This window comes from Ovis aries, chromosome 11 (genome assembly GCF_016772045.2).
Source record: "Ovis aries strain OAR_USU_Benz2616 breed Rambouillet chromosome 11, ARS-UI_Ramb_v3.0, whole genome shotgun sequence".
NCBI lineage: Eukaryota > Metazoa > Chordata > Mammalia > Artiodactyla > Bovidae > Ovis > Ovis aries.
This window is the reverse complement of record NC_056064.1, coordinates 51,995,121-52,001,120: the sequence shown is the minus strand read 5'-3', so window position 1 is coordinate 52,001,120 and position 6,000 is coordinate 51,995,121. Positions and strand designations below refer to the sequence as shown.

Sequence of the window (6,000 nt, the reverse complement as noted above, 5' to 3'; positions counted from 1 at the left end):
AGTAACGGCAGTGGAGTTTTCATGTGTCTTGTCCACTGATTCTAAAAGGCAGTTACCCAGATATTCTCAGCTAGGGCAGACCACTAAAGCCTCAGCAGATCTCCCCAAAGTGTTGGCTTCTGGGGAACTTGAAGTTGGGATTGTTGGGGTTCCATGGCAACTTCCCTCCTGCAGATTAGCCACAGGGAGGGGAGGGTCAGTTCTGGTCTGGCCTACTGCAGTCCACAGGGTCGAAAAGAGTCGGACACGACTTAGCGGCTGAATAACAAAGACAACAATTCTGGCCACCGGGCAGGGACTACCTGCTTCCTGCATGGACACTGCTTGGAGTCCCTGGAAAGTCATTTCCCTCCAATGTTCTAAGTGTGTCACCAACTCACCAGGAAAGGCATTCACCCAGGTGTTGCACCCTATGTGTCTGCAGATGGAGAACACATAGACACACTCCCACCCCCCAATCATTATCCACAGGTGTGCGGTGGCTCCTCTGAGAAGGCACACTTCCCCTAACTGTGCATGCTGCCACCTGCCTTGCTGCACACACATCAGGTGCCTTTCCCGTCCTTGCAGAGCAAGTTGGCCTGTGCAGTTAGTGTTCCTGACCACTCTTCATCACACCCAGGACACTCAGAGGAGTGGACAGCTCACGGGCCACCACGGGGACAGCCCTGCAGAGCAGGCTTTTCTTTTCCACCAGCCTCAGGTTCTGGGGAGAAAGACAAAATTTGGGTGGTTGTGGGTACATTATCCAAGTGAGCAGTGATGCCCTTTCCCCAGAAAGGGGCCCTTTCAATGTTATAGTCACTGACCTGCTTGGGATGGCCCACTGAATATCGAACACAGCTACTCTGAAGTCCAGAACACTTTCAGAGGAATTTGCATTGTATCACAATAGTACTGAAATGACTGAATAATGCTGAGTGAATCTTGATGAATTTATAATCATAGACTAGACACTTGGTGGAGAAGGCAATGGCACCCCACTCCAGTACTCTTGCCTGGAAAATCCCATGGACGGAGGAGCCTGGTGGGCTGCAGTCCATGGGATCATGAAGAGTTGGACACGACTGAAGTGACTTAGCAGCAGCAGTAGCAGCAGCAGACACTTGGTAGGCCTTTAGCCATATATGTGGGCACAGATTCCTGGAGTCTTTCAGAACTTAGCCATGCAAGGATCTTGCTGTGGAGCCTAGCCCTGAATGCCACAGGGTGGACCACCAGTCCAGACACGGGAGGGGACCTCCCATGGCAACTTCTGCAGGCTCCCCTAGACTGGTCTTCATGGGGAGGGAACTAGGGGTGAAAACCTAACCTCAGTAAGTTCCGGGCTCTCAGCTCCAGCACGTGGCTGGCTGGGTCCCCTGTTTCCAGCCCCCACCACTCGCTCCCGGCTGCCCCCCTGCTCCAGAGGAAGTGAAACAGGCTGTGCCCAGGCAGAATCGCCTGGCTGCACCTGGCATGAAGTCCCAAGCAGGCTGCCTGCACAGCCCTCTCGGCTGACCTCTGCACACCCTCCCCGGCGCCTTGCCAGGCCTTATTCATTCGCTGGCAGTGTTAGGACCGCTGGGGAGGGAGGCGGGGCCCCGCAGTGGCTTCCAGGCCCAGCGCCAGGCCCCAGCTTGCACCCCGGGCTGCACTCCCATATCCAGGAACCACCTCTTTTTACAGCAGGAAGAGGGCAACCAGAGAGGGCGAGAGGGCCGCCCACGGTCACCCACAAGCTTAGGAACAAAGTTGGCAGCATGAGGAGTCTGGGTTCGAATCCTAGCACAGCCGGTCGGATCGCTAGCAGTTAAAACCTCAGGTAAGCTTCCCCATCACTCAGAGTTTCCCTGTAGGGAAGTAACCCATCTCCCGTGACAAATCTCCCTTTCCATCCTCCTGGGACCTTTGCAGGCAAACTGCCAGGCATATGGCAGTCGGGTTGGGAAGCATGAGTGGAGTCACTGCCGCCTTTTCTCCTGCACTCGCTCAGGGCCGGTGGGCGTGGGGAGCTTGGCACCCAGGCCGGGAGACGCTGGGGTGGGTGTCCTGCGGTCCTCCCGCCTCCGACTAGGTAATGGGGGCCAGAGGTTGCCCTCCATCCCCGAGTCATGAAGGCTGGAGGATCCCCCGCGCGATTCCTCCTTGCAGGCTCCTCTGCGCGCCCCGCAGCGCAGCCACCCACCGCCCCACCGCAGCCTGCGTTCGTTCTGCCGCCCAGGGGAAAGTGTGCGTCTCCACTGGCAACGGCGGTCGCCCGGCAACCCGCGCGCCCCAGGCCCGCCGCCCCCCGGGAGCCCAGAGGGGGAGGGGGAGGGGCGCCCCGCGGTTCCTCGCAGTCCCTCCCTTCAAGAACCCGCAGCGCGAACCCACACGGCCAACTCCAGACCCCGGCTGCCTCTCGCTGGAGCTGCGCGTGGGGGCTGGGGCACTTGGACGGCCCGTGCCGGCATCCAGGGAGGCTGGAAAGCCAGACCTCGCAGAGGCTCTGGCAAGCCCCTTCCCTCCGGCGATATCGAGGCAGCCCTCTGGCCCTCTCCCGAGGCTGGGAGAGGAGGGCTAAGGTCGCAGGTGTGAGCGCGTGGTGAGACAGAGGCAGAGAAGAGACTAGTAGGGTGCGGTGCCCGCGGGTGGGAGAGTCATGTCAGGGTGTGGAATCCAGAACGTCTGAGATGACGTTTAGTTGGGTCCCTCTGGGGCCGGCTGGGGGCAGAGGGCAGCCTGATGACAACATCACTCAGAGTCTGGATGTGTTTAGGTTTTTTCACCCCGTGGGGTGCCTGCATTTTAGAGAGACATCAACCACTTACTGCACGGGCCTGATTTGGTCACCATTTGAAGCTGCATACTCCAACCCTGGAGTCACAGGATCCCACATCTCAAACCCCCAAACCCAAATCCAGGATCGTGGCCATGAAAGTGGAGATACCCTGGTGGGTGGTGGTTTGGGCTACTGCAGAGATCAAATATGTCTCCTGGGCCAGCAACTGGAGTCAGTTCCCCAGCGCATCTTGGGCAACCAGCTCTGGATTTCACGAACACGGACTTATGCCATTTCCCCAGGGCCCCCAGTGAAGAAACGGGCTCCAGGCGGTGAGGGGCACACAGGACGACTGACGCCCAGCCCACCACCCTGCAGTGGGGGCCTCCTTGGTGTTGACAATGACTTAGTAATGGGTCCACCCTTGGGATCCCCCTGCCTGGCCACAGAGGAGTTTAGCTGGGCTTTACCATTGTCTGCTGAGTGACCTTGAACAGGTGACATGACCTCTCTGGGCCTCAGTTTCTTCATTCTATAAAGTGGGGACAAATATAAGGCTTTGTGGGGATTCAATGAGATGGTCAGGCACAGGCAGTGTTCAGGAGAGCCTGGGCTAGTTTCATCTCCTCTCTCCTTTCCCTGGCTCCCTTCTGGGTCCTCATTGCCTTCTTCTTGTCTAGCCTGAATTCCCCTAGCTGTTTCCCCCTGGTGTTTTTCTCTCTTTTGCCTTCTTCCCCTCCCCACAGTCTGACTTCTTTTCGTCTCCAGCCCTCCGTTCTTCATTATCAGTTTCGTTTCTCTGTCCAGACATTTGGTGAAGCTCTGCTGAGTGTGTGCCAGGCCCTGCAGCCCCCAGCACCACATTGCCAGGCTCCTCAGGTCCTGCCCCTGTATTGCCCAGGGGTTGGGGCTGGCGGGGGGGCGGGGAGGAGTGCTGACGTCAAGAGGCGTTTATCTGCCCCTCCCTGCCTAACGCAAATTTCATCCTCGTACTCTCTGAATCAATTTACTTTTATTGCCTCAGCTGCTCAAAAGCAATTTTTCAAGAACAAAAAGGTCAGCACGTCCAAGACTAATCAATTCTCCTAGAGCTCCTGCCACCACCGCCAGGGGAGCCGGGGACTGGCGGCCCCCCGCCCTTCCCGCCAGCCCCCTCCCAGCCCCATCACTTTTATTGCTTCATGATGCCTGTCATTAGCGGTGTGTTTGAGACGCCCCACAGTGTTCTTACAACATAAAACCTGGCCCACTTGCTGGGGGGGGGGGGATAGTGGGGGCCGATGGGAGGTGGCGGGCGCATTTATGGCCACTCGCTGGCCCAGACAGTAACAGCTGAGCTGATGGATCGCCTGTAAGGGGAGCCAGGACAGGAAGCATCCAGCCACTTGTTCAAAAGCTCGGCTCCAGAGGACACGCTAGAGGAGCCAGGGCCCTGGCTGCCTATTCTCAACCCCCATCACTGTCGCCTTGGGCACCTGCCTGCTGTCACCCAGTCCAGGTCTTTCCTCTTGAGACCACCATGATCCCCACTGCAACCCTGCCTGGGGACAGAATACTCCTTCCTGAGTATCTCCCAACCCTCAGCATCATGCCAGGCTCCACCCGCTGTGAGACCCTGCCATTCCAGAGGGGAAAACTAAGACCCAATATCACAGAAGTCGATGCAGACTGGAAACAGGTCTGGGACTGCCCAGGGGACACACACAAGCCTTGCCCGGTGGAAAACACATCTCCTGTTCCCAGCTTTGCCCTTCCACTCCCCCACTGTCCTGTCCCTCCCCATCCTAACATCTGATGCCCGTGGCAACAGCAGCTAAAATGCACCCAGGCTTCCAGGGGCAGACCTGCACTCAACAGACTTCCCAGATGACCCCTTTTTGCCCACAACAACCTTTTTATGAGACACTCTTATGCCCATTTTTCAGATGAGGAAACTGAGGCAGAGGAAGACAAAATTTTATGCTTAAGATCTCACAGCTGGAAACATGCAGAGGGACCAGATCCCAACTATCTGGTTTTTTTGCTCTTTTAAAAATGGCTTAGGATATGAAATATCCAGAATGGCAAATCTGTGAGTGTGGAAGGCAGATTGACGGTTGCCAGGTGCTGTGAGAAGAGGCATGAGGAGGAACTGGTCAATGGGCATGGGTTTCCTGGGGTGATGAAAATGCTGAGGAGCTAGATAGAAGGGATGGCTGCCCAACATAATGGATGTGCTAGATGCCACTTTAAAATGCTTGGTTTTGGGTCATGTAAGCTTCAGTAATTTGGTTTTCTTTAAAGGCTCAGGTTTTTCTGCCACTTATTCGGCAAGAGGCTGGTGGCCTGCCTCTGCCCTCCTGGGGGAAGTATGACGGCAGGAGAGACTCAGAGATGTCCTTCCTGCCTAGCAGAAGAGTCACCTCTCCCAGGAAGCCCTCCTGGCTGACCTCACCTGCTCAGACGGCTCCTCCCAACTGCCATGGCCTCTGTCCCTCTCTCATGTGGTCCTACCCTGTGGCTCTGCCCTGTGGCTCATGGCTCTGTTTACAGTGCACAGAGTGTGTGTGTGCCTGGCTCTCTGTCAGATAGGACCCATACACAAACATTTCCAAATCCCTTGGGTTCCTGGAGGCTCCCTTAACCCCTGGTCCTTCCTTGACTTGAGCCCATTCCCTTGTCCCTCAGCTCCAGGTCTAAGCTAAGCTCTCAGAACCTTTGGCCTTTTCTCAGAACTTCAAGCCTGCTACCCAGTGCCCTCTCCAGGCTAGCTTGCACGGCACAATGACAGAGAGTTCATGACCCCCTTCACAGGACATCTGAAAGTCCTTCCTGGGGTTAAATTGCCCACCATGCCCAGGGAAGATCAAACCACGTCTCCTCTCTCCAGGAGAGACAGGCACACCTGTGAAGGTTGGTCCCAGCCCCCACTGCAGTGGTCTCTGAATGTCCCTAACGTGGGCTCCTCCCAATTGTGAGCCCCTCCCAGCCTGGCTACTCTTTCTTCCCTGCTCTCCAACGCCACGTCCATCTAGAGCCCAAACCCTTGAAGGCCCTCTGCTGGGCAGGGCAGTCCAGCCACTTGAGAAGATGACAGTGAGCTAGGTCTCTCTTCTGATGTCCAAGTTTTGTCCCACAGGCCTTGGGGGGCTTCAGCCAGGATGAGGAGGGGTCTCAGGGAAGAAATAAAGCCTGGGATGCCTGAGCCCTGGTGGTGTGTCCCTGGAGTCAGCCAGATGCCTATGCAGCCCCTGCCATGAAACTGGCCAGGCGACTGA

General features: G+C 56.7%; 1 long non-coding RNA gene across 8 annotated transcripts in view; it reads left to right on the top strand.

The window, feature by feature from the left end:
* The first annotated feature begins 1,665 nt into the window (after window positions 1-1,665).
* Window positions 1,666-6,000, top strand: part of LOC121820701 (uncharacterized) — a 33,506-nt gene continuing 29,171 nt past the window's right edge. For all 8 annotated transcript variants that reach the window (XR_006061392.2, XR_009595626.1, XR_009595624.1 and 5 more), the window contains exon 1: window positions 1,666-1,804. This is a non-coding gene — a long non-coding RNA (uncharacterized LOC121820701). The remainder of the gene's footprint in view (window positions 1,805-6,000) is intronic.